This window comes from Lissotriton helveticus, chromosome 2_1 (genome assembly GCF_964261635.1).
Source record: "Lissotriton helveticus chromosome 2_1, aLisHel1.1, whole genome shotgun sequence".
Taxonomy (NCBI): domain Eukaryota; kingdom Metazoa; phylum Chordata; class Amphibia; order Caudata; family Salamandridae; genus Lissotriton; species Lissotriton helveticus.
In genome coordinates this window covers 658,133,690-658,143,965 of record NC_136059.1, presented here as the reverse complement: position 1 = coordinate 658,143,965, position 10,276 = coordinate 658,133,690, and the positions used below count along the sequence as shown (strand labels likewise).

At 49.0% G+C, this 10,276-nt stretch overlaps 1 pseudogene; it reads left to right on the top strand.

Annotated features, from left to right (window-relative positions):
* Positions 1-9,051: 9,051 nt before the first annotated feature.
* Positions 9,052-9,705, top strand: LOC144819464 (mediator of RNA polymerase II transcription subunit 22 pseudogene; annotated as a pseudogene).
* Positions 9,706-10,276: the final 571 nt, after the last annotated feature.

The following is a 10,276-nucleotide window of genomic DNA, read 5'->3' as shown; positions in this document are numbered from 1 at the left end:
TAGGCCATTGATGGGATCTTTTTGACCCCGCTAAAATAGAAACATTAGGAACAACCCCTCATGAGAAAAATGAAACTAGTGAGAAGAACCGAGCTCGACGCCATGATGGCCGCAAGACAGCTCGGATCCATCGCCCATCCCGCCCAAATAACAACAAACCCTATGCAAATATTATAAATATATACAACACTCCAGCAAAGTAACATGTTAAAACTTTTTATTAAACAACTATTTACATGGCAGCCGGCTGCAACAACAAACCCAACGCATTCGCCGTCTGCTTAACGCTGTTCCTGTCCCGCCTTCAATGTTGGGCTACTTTGGGCTACTTTTTAGTTGGCTTTGGGCTATAGAAAGTCTACAAAAGCCATCAGCCGGCGAGGTAGCGTCGGTGGTGGCCCGTTGTGCGAATAGGCCAGAGGCTACCCAACGCGCCGAGGCCCGTCCCCGGATCATCCAGAGGTGATGTCCAGCAAGTTGTGTGCGGGGGATGCCTTGCTGATGGCTCCCCCCTTTGTTGCCTGGTCCAGCCATTTCTTATACCTGCGCCAGGAGATGGCGCGGGGCGCCCGCAGATGGCGTGGGGCGCCCGTGGAGAGGCGGCGCGGACGGCCCCCTCTCCCTCGCCCCCCCCAGGTGGAGGCTCCTCTCCCGCACTAAGACTGCCATTAGCGTTCCACTCAACGAGCCCCCGCGGTTGACTGGCCGGGGGACCCGCTCCGGTGGCCATGGTGAAGGGCAGCTGCGGGGGGGGCTCTCAAGATGGCGGCCGACACCCCGGATTTGGACCTGGTCCACTAGGATGGCTCTGGGCTACCATGAAACTCGGATGCTTGCCTGCTCGGGCATGAGCCCCACTCTTGAAGACGTCCTCTCAGTTTTAAAGATTCTACGAGAGTCGTTGGCCCTCGACTCCCGCGGGCTTCCGGTGGGGGCAACCGCCACTGTTGCTCGACTATCCCCCATGGATTCGCCGCTGCCCCGGGCGACCGCCGCCTTATCCACATCTGGTGCCGAAGGAAAGACTGATTCAACGCATCTGTGGAGGGATACGCCTGCTGTCCCGCTCTCCGGAGTGGCCACAACGTTGTCACAAGATGGTGATGCTCTCATGCTGACACCAGCTTTAGTCCGAATTACTAAGAGACACTGTAGACTGCCAACTCGATCAGTTCCGGTGGGACCTCAGCGTGACCCGGTAGGGAATATTTTGCCTTCCTCGCCTTTAAGTCGCGGTTCACGCCACCTGTCCCTTCTGCTGGCGTTAACGGAATTTTTTGAACTGCCGGAAGGGATTCTGGTCCGGCCGCTAGTTATTGGAGGCATTCGAACTATACTCTGGACCCGCCTGGCCTCGACCAAAATGGCGCCAGTATGGGCGGGACTTGCAACTCCTTATGACGATTCTAGTTACTTAGCCTTGATGTTATGGGGGATGTATGCGATCTTTGTGCACATGGCCGGTGGGGAAGTGTACTGACTGAGCATGCGGACAACCCTATTGATGTCGGGTTTATTTACTATTGATTATTGTATTATTAAAAGCTCCGAAGTAATGTTACTCACGATACTCGCCCATGGTATGCATATGAACGATTTTATTGTAACTGATCCTGTTATACTTTCAATTATAAAATCAACCATCACTGATCCTGCAACCGTTTGTCACGTTTATTTTTTTTTCCAATTAAATGGCTCGCTCGGTACGTACTCCTATACTACAGTGTAATCTCTCCTTACCTCATGCGTTTCCCGTCTGCCCCGTGGCCGGCCTGTATGGTTGGAGGCCCGTATTTGAATGCTGACATTTTTACAATCAAGGTTTTAAAAGAAAAATATATGGAACTAGCATCGTAACAGTCATTTAGATTGATAGGGTTGTTTTTTTAAATACCATGCTCTGCGAACAGGAACGACCCTATACCACCATAAACCTTTTCTTTTCCTCGAATGAAAACATGAATCTGTCACCCCCCCACCTTATACTGAATACCCCTAGCCTTTGACCCTCTCCTACACGCGGTCTGTACTACCGCCCTCGGGCGATCTATGTAATGAACAGACTACCATTGGTTATCTTTGCCGCACTACCAGTTCCTCTGGGCTTCAATGCTGAGACATAAGGGACTGCATCCCAGAGAGATGAGTCAAGTACGTGGTAGGCAAAAACATTTTCGTGTTTATGCGTGCTGATGTGCTTTGAACGCTGCCCCCCCCCCCTCTTTTCCTTTTTGCAGGTTACATCGGAATTTCAGCTGAAGTATGGAGAAGACCTAAAACCGCACCGTGTTCCACGCGAGGAAAATAGGCTAGCTCTGTGAGACGGTACATTATATGTAGGAGCTATCTCTGGGAGCATGAAAAATTGTATGGTATGAATGTGCGCATGGGCCCTGATTTGTACGGTATGAATGCGTATGTGTGGCGCACGTCTGGGTCAATAAAAGAATGCTTTTTGTATGATTGAGGCGTTGATCGAATCGGTTAATGGGATAGGAAAATTAAGCCCGAACATGGTACCTGCATGTAAAAGACGAATAAAAATATAGCACTTTCCTTACTTAGGAACGACTCTCTCTGGAGCTAGCGAATGGGAGATCGGCCTACACCAGAAACTCGAAGGTTTATTTCAGTACGACGAACCCAACCGATATCCCAAATGTACACCCAAAATAATACGCACCAGTGAGTCAATTTATGTGTTGACTAAATAAGAAAAGTTAAGAGTACCCCGGGTTGGGGTTCATCCAGAATCCCCCTCAGCCCAGATATTAGGGATATTGTTATTTTTTAGCGTTACCCCTTCTCCTTCCACCCTCATAGAAAAGTCAGAATTGTACCATCGCACGTCCGACTGACACCCCTCCTTTACCTCAGCTTGGATCACCATTTGCTAGATGTTGGAAGACCCCACCGTGAGTATATAAGCACGACTGGACTAGTGTCCGACCAATTAAAAAGGAGTAAGTATTTTTGAAGCGAGGTTACCAACAAAAATTGTCTACTATTAGGAAGGAAGAAGAACAAAGAGCTCGACCCCCAAAATGAATTAAAAAGAATACTGAGAATACGCAACAAGCATGACAAAGTCCTTTTGCCCAAAATAGCTCTGTGTTCTGTCTTAGGTTTCCGTACTTGATGTATGTACTGTCGCACCCTATCTTGTATTTGTGTATACGTAAACTATGATTTTATGTTTTCCCTCAGTTCGTGTTTTTATACGTGAAACCGACCCGTACTGTTCTATATGTGTGTGCACTGAATAACCTATTATTATACACGTCTCTCTCTCTCTCTCTCTCTTTATGTTGTACGTGTACTAATAGCCTATTTGGTGCACACGACTCTCTCTCCCTCTGAGGGCTCCCTTGCCCCCTTTTGAATAAATGACGACACTGTACCTCACCGGCACAGGTATAATTGGCTTTAGACACGACGGTGTTTGAACAAATTGACAGAAACAAAACAATCGTATTTTGCCATATTACTACCTCTCCTTTCTGTAAAATGATGGAACTTAATTGGCTGAGAAAGAAAGGACAGGTAAGAAGACTAATGTCCCCTAATCTGACCCTTATAAGGGAACTATATGTCAGTGGCTTTTGTTTTAGTGCTTTAGTAACACCACCCTCATCATTCGGATTACCACCGCCCATTGCACAAAAGTAGAATGCCCGAAACGTCCCCGTTTTTCCAGAATGGTCCCAGTTCTGTAACCAGCCGTCCCAGAAAATCTTAAAGACTGTAGCTGATGACCTTGTTTTTAAAGATAAATCGTCCAAAAACTGATAAAAGATTAGCCGTTGCTGTCAGTAAAGAAAAAAAAATGCTTAACGTATGTCCTTCCCTGGAAAAAGTAGCTGTAAGCCCATGATAATAAGCACTTCACACTTTTTTTATGAATTAGCAGACCTCGAAGAAAAATATAGCTCCACAGGATTTGTTTTAGAAAAACACAAGTCTCTACTGGAGGAGCCGGTTTGAATTCGATGAACCATGTAATTGTTGGATATCAGACTTCTTGCCATGCCCGCGAATATAACAGGAATAAACACCAGACAGGCATGATGTTTGAAAATAGAAAGATACTTGCAGACCTGCACCACAGCCATGATGCATGAATTAACAGCATACACCGATGTAAGGGTTACTAAGCATCCACCCTATCGTGACCAATAAACGTTTCCCCAACTACTTGGGGTTGGGAGAGAAATTAAAGTGTGTAACCATCTTCCCCTGCCAGTTCTTTAAGACTTGTTTTTTTGTACTCATTTAAAGATAACGTGCGGTCGTCGGAGGAGAGGGGCCGGATGTGACGCACAGCCTGGCTGCAGATCGGGGAATATCTATGACCTCAACCAAGGTGGAGCCACAGAGCAAAGAGTTGCGGGACAAGGCACCATTCTCAACGTGGAAGGTGAAGGAAAGAAGGGCTGTCCAGAAGCCCCTGCATGTTGATGAGCTCGTGCCGAAAGTTCCTGCCCATTGTGCCCGATTGATGGGCCCACTTGCTTGAAATTTCTGCCCTCCTTGGTCCGTTTCAGACCTGATCCCACTCCACCCTCTTTTCCCTCGGCCTCCCAAAGCACGCCCCCATCACCCCTTTTTCCATATGGAGTTTTTTTAACTTGACTTAAAGAAGAAACACAGCACAAAAGATAGAATAGGGTTTGTCCCGAAAGAAGAACGGAATACGGGTACCCCGACTAAAGTAACTATGGTAGATTAGTTAGGTAACAGGACAAACAGGACTGTGGTCCGAGAGCAAAGAGTGGCCACACCCTGCAACGCGAAATCTGAATCCGAGCTGGACGCATAGCTCCACCGCCAGTGCTCAACAGTGCCAACGAAAGAAGAAAAACAATGAGAGCCTACCAGTGATGGCTCGCTGTAATAAGACACTGGAAAGACGAACCCTTATTTTGAACATTGCCACCCCTTGACTGTCCCTTGTATTAAGTTGAATTCCTCTCCCAACCGCTTTGTATTGATTACCACCCAATTGAGCTTTCAAAACCTTACATCGGTCACTTCCAACTGTACATGGATAACTAAGAAGGCGTTAACTCTGTATCTTGATGATTGTAGAACACCAGTTATGCACATGAACATGCTGTCTAGTTTTGACCCCCATGGAGTCCAGACCTCAAGTGATAATAGCCCTTATCCTGCCAGAACATTTTTGTATGACACCATGTTTGTATTCGAACGAATCTCCTACATCGTCTAATGTAATGTCCCCGCCCCCAAGGTCTAACGTATGACGCAGCTAATGTAATTTTGTATGCACTGTCTCCCCGCCCACCACATTGACTACATATGGTTATGTACGATTCTGTCTGCATTGATAGCAGAATTATTTCCATCTGCCTGTAATGCATATGGGCTACCAAAGCGAATTGTATAACTAATGTCAGCTTGTACATCCTCACCTATGACATGAACAGGAATTAACTAACTTATGATAAAAACTGGGGACTGTGGAAAATGACCAAAATTAGGTATATATAAGCGGCGTTCATTCATGTTCACCACAGCCACTGTTGAAAGTAAAGTGAGAATCGTGAAACAGTGGCCACGCCATCTTGTCCCTTTTAGGCCCCATCATGCGCGTAAGTGGCAGCCATTTTGTGTGTCTTGGTCTCTCTGCCCACTGCCAATAGCCTGCGCGTCTCTCCCACTCACTCCCCGGCCCCGCAAGCATTCCCCCGCGACCCGACAGCCCCCGGTCTCTCCTGCTTGGGCCATAAACGCACCTCTAACGCGACCCTGTCTCCGAGCCACATCCCGTGCTGAACCCCCTCCCTCTTTCATCTCATTCAAAGAACAGGCCCCTTTTGATAACCTCTTCCTCCCTGCCCGATTGTCCGGCCTGATCCCAGGCCATCACCTAGCCCAACAGATGCAGTTTATTGCCCCCTACAGTAGGACCTCGCCTCACATCAAAGGAGCGGGGATTAATCAATGCTTTTGCACCCCGAAGATCCGACTGATCACACACATCCCCGTTCTCATCAGAATGTCCTGCTGCGCGATAACCACCACATGCTGAGATCGGGGTGGGAACTCTACTGTAGATGTGTGTGGGAACGGGCCTGGCCCGGGGATTCCGAGGATGTCTTTTCTGTCCTTCAAAGAAACATTACGGATGCAGTGTATGTAATAAAGCCATAAACCTGTGTATAAGAGGCCAGGCCTCAGAGATGCGGTTAGAGCACCTCGAGAAGATACCCTGTTGTCTGATTTGACGTGTTCTGCTCCGTCGGAATAAACTCCTGTTTCCTGCCTTCTGTCTCCAGCGCCTGCCTCTTTGTTTGGTAATCTCGAATGGTATGAGAGGCGGCTAACGCCGGGCAAATACTGAAGGGTTCTTGGTCGAATTCGGCCCTGCCTTTTTACAGCCTCACCAGCATAAACACATTCTGGGATAACCTCATGAGCATAAACATCATTAGAGGCATATACCAGGGTGCATACATCACATTTGGCACGTAATACATATCAGCATAAATGAAATGGGGCAAGAAATCACATTAGGGCTCTGCACCCTACCAACCATAAACTGACCCCCTGGCCAACTGGCCTTTTCCAGGGCACAAATGCCCTATGTCCAGCAAAGTCAGGGCTCTGAGGGGGACATCGCAAAGGGCCCCCTGGCTGCCTCAGCAGCAAACACAAAGTACGCACTGTGCTGGGGCATGGGGTGCAACTCAACCTTCTCTCACTCCTAAAGAACTGGCCCCCAACGTGGCAGTTGCCCGCTACAGCGGCGCAACTGAAGAACACAATGTGCACTGGCGCTCCTGGCCTTGAGTCCCCCCCACAGGGACTCTAGCCTAATAGCCCGGAGAGAACTGGCACCACGGTGCCGCATGGGGATGACCAGGGGGAGTCAGACACCGACACCCCCCCACCGGACTGCGATACCTGGTGCCCCCAAACTGCCAAGAACAAAATGCTCCCTCCTTCACGGTGACTGGAGCTTAGTAATAGCCAGCTCAGCCCCACTCACCGTTTCTTGGGGGCAGAGCTGTTCTTCCTTTCGCGGGCTCTTCAGGTGTTCCCTTTAGCAAGGGGGAGGAGGCACCTACAAAAGATAAGTAAAGCCCCACTCACCAGGGCTGCTCAGGGCTCTGCTCCTTTCTGGGGAGACTTCCTCTGGCCAGACGTGCTGGGCTCTCCTCTGGCAATAGGAGCCAAGTTTTCAAATGCGGCAATAATGCAGGGTGGGCTCCCACTTCAGCATGAAGGCGGAGTGGGCTCCCGCCTCATGACACACACTCTTCTGGGGGCCAATTGAAATAAAAGAGCTTACAGGGCGCAAGAGCTCTAAAAAGTCCTTAAGGTCTTGGGAACTGAAAAGGCAAAGCGCTCACTGGGCGCAAAAGTCTTCCAGAGTCCATGGGGCATAGCTGGGCCCAGGGAGGCCAGCACACAGGGCCCTCCAGCAGGGAGGCAAGCCCCCATGGTGGTTCCTCCTGGGGCCCAACAGCAGCAAGCCCCTCACAAGTCCAGGAACAGCACATTTTCATGGGGTCACGGACCCAGTATTTATACATAGAATCTTTTTGTCTGCGCCAGCACAGGGCTTGGGCAACCAGCAGAAACTGGTTCAGGGGTGAATATGAGCATTCTGTTGACAGGGCTCCTCTTTTCTATTGTTAGGTGGGAGCTCATCATTAGACACACCACAGGGGGCAGGGACAGCATTCACTTGGGCAGGCACCATCCTATTCAGGGACCATGGACTTCTCCTCCCACCTAATCCAAATGCAGATGTCCCATTCAGCCTAGCGCTGACTCAACCTGCCCCTCCTGGAGCCACACACACCTCACCAGCCCTGTCACTCAAAAGCTAGACATGCAATTCACATCAGGAAGGCACATAGCACACAGAAATGCCAACTTCTAAAAGTGGCATTTCTAAAAAAGATATAACAAATCTGCGCACACCATTGCATATGCATTTATTATTACTATTCCAACCATACTAAACTTGACCATGCTGCGCCTCTTATATCAGGGATTACCACTAAAACACTAATCAGGGAATCCCCAATGCATTTCTATGGGAGGGCAGCCCCACAGTAGTGAGAAAGCAAAATGGCTGTTTCTCACTATCAGGACATGTCACACACTTAAGGTATCTAGCTAGCTTTTACCTACAATGCACCCTGCCCATGGGGCTAGCTAGGGCCTACCTTACTGACATGTAGTAAAAGGGGGGTCAAGGACATAGCACATACTTTAGGTGCCATGTCACAGCGGCAGTAACACTGCGCGCACAGGGCCTGCAATGGCAGAGGCCTGAGATAGGTTTGAAAGGCTACTTTGGTGGTTGCCCAATCAGCGCTGCAAGACCACCAGTAGCATTTAATTTACCTGCCCTGGATATATGAGATACCACTTTACAAAGGACTGACAGGTAAATGAAATAGGCCAAACAGGTGTAGACCAATCTTACCATATTTAACACAGAGAGCGCACACACTTTACACTGGACAGCAGAGCAAAAGTGCCCAGAGTCCTAAAACCACCAGCACCATGTCAAAAAAAGGCTAGGAGAAAGGCAACAAGTTTATGGATGACCCTGCAAAAAGGGCCAAGTTCAACACACCACGAACACACGGGTTGCACCAGGCTCAGGAAACACAGGCTCACAATACAAGAGACCATTCTCCCAATAAGTCAGGTGATCACTAGATTTGTCGCCAAGGCCTTGACTTGTTGCTGTGGGCCCACAAGAGTAGGGCATTCTCTTTGCGTCTTGCAGAACTACTCCATGGTGGAAACTCCTTCATTCTGCCAGTTGGCCAGCTCAAGAAGGTAGGCCTGGGCTGCAACATCCCCCCCTGTAGGCTCTGGGGCACCACCCTCAGGGTCAGCCTTCTCTCATACCGTGGGAGCTTCAGGAGTCGGTTTCCCACCGCTTTTTCCCTTCCCCTTTTTGTCAGGTACCTGGGCCATTCTTCCTGGCTCCTGGTCCTCCTGGCTATCATCTTGGTCTATGTACCATGTGGTAATGCACACCAACTCAAGCAACTCAAGACTTCGAGGTTCAGTACGTGGTGTCTGCAACCAAGGATTTGGACCCTTTTGGGTGAAATGTCACAACAGCGAGTGCTGCCTCAGAGCAAGGAGACTCTTCTGCAGTCCTACAACAAGAGGCTCAAAGATGACATAAAATCCATCATGGACAACTTCACTGAGATCATCAAGACCGCTAAGGTTGAAGATGAAAATCAAGTTTCTCGAGCAACACAGGGGGAGCAGGACACCTATGAAATGCACGTGCGAGCTGCAAACATTGTGAGAGCTGGTGAATCCCTTATGAAGCTAGTGTCTGACCTGAAGCAGTTTCTCATCCTCAACGACTTCCCTTCGGTGAATGACGCCATCAGCCAGCGAAACCAGCAGCTGCGCAGCCTGCAAGATGAGTGCGACAAGAAGCTCATCGCTCTCCGGGACGAGATCTCGATCGACCTCTACGAGCTTGAAGAGGAATATTATTCTTCCAGCCTATGCAACACTAACGACCTGCCGCTGTGTGAAGTGTACTGGAGCCAGGACAGCACATCTTCGTCCCCTGTGAGGTCCAACTCTCCACTGGTGGCGCCCGCCGAACAGAGTGGCATCACCCAGCACTGCCCATCCCCACCGAACCCCCACCTCAATGGCCACCATCACCCCATGGACCACATGTAAAGGGAAGGAGCCTCCCTCATCCAACGCCTGTCTTCCAAGACAGCAAAGCTACAAGAGTGGAGCCAAAAGGAGAGACCAAAAGGGCCATCGCTGCTGTATATTTGCTTGTACTTCGGGGAGCCACCAGCTTACTTGTTTTTAGAAAGGGCCTCAAAACCTGGTTGTTTACCCAGTAGGCCTTTTTGCTTGTTGTGTCTGTTTTCTGTCTGTGATACTTTCTTTTTAATGTGTTATGTTAGTATACTGTAGTCCTCCTTACTAAAAGCGCCGGGACACTCTTTTTGAGTAGCCGCGCGCTCTATAAAAGCCACTATAACATAACATAACATAACATAACATCTGAAAATGAAAATAAGCTCCACGTCTTTCCAGAAGGTATGCTCGAGGTCACTGCCAAGCAGACAATCCACAAGCATGGACAGGCTCACAGCTACCCTTAAGGAACCTATGAGCCCCGTCTCTCAAAGGAAATCCAGAGCCACTGCTTAGTGACTCCCACAGTTGTCAGCTGAAACAACTTGGTGGAATGCATTAGAGAATACCTGCTCTGAGGTCACCAGATGATATCTGA